This window comes from Monodelphis domestica, chromosome 3, assembly GCF_027887165.1.
Source record: "Monodelphis domestica isolate mMonDom1 chromosome 3, mMonDom1.pri, whole genome shotgun sequence".
NCBI lineage: Eukaryota > Metazoa > Chordata > Mammalia > Didelphimorphia > Didelphidae > Monodelphis > Monodelphis domestica.
The window spans coordinates 5140048-5140259 of NC_077229.1; positions in this window are offsets into that span (position 1 = coordinate 5140048).

Sequence of the window (212 nt, forward strand, 5' to 3'; positions counted from 1 at the left end):
CCTCCCTAGCCCTTGGGCCAACCCCACCTTACCTTTAGGCCCCACCCATTTCTTCATCGCCCCGTCTCCATGCACAGCTCACGCCCACCTGGTGGCCCTCCCAAACCCCGCCCCTCCGCTATGCCCCGCCTCTCATTCAGGCTCCGCCTGCGGCTTCTCCTCTTCTATGCGCAGGCCCCACCCCTTGCTTGACCGCCCCATTCTTTCCCAGA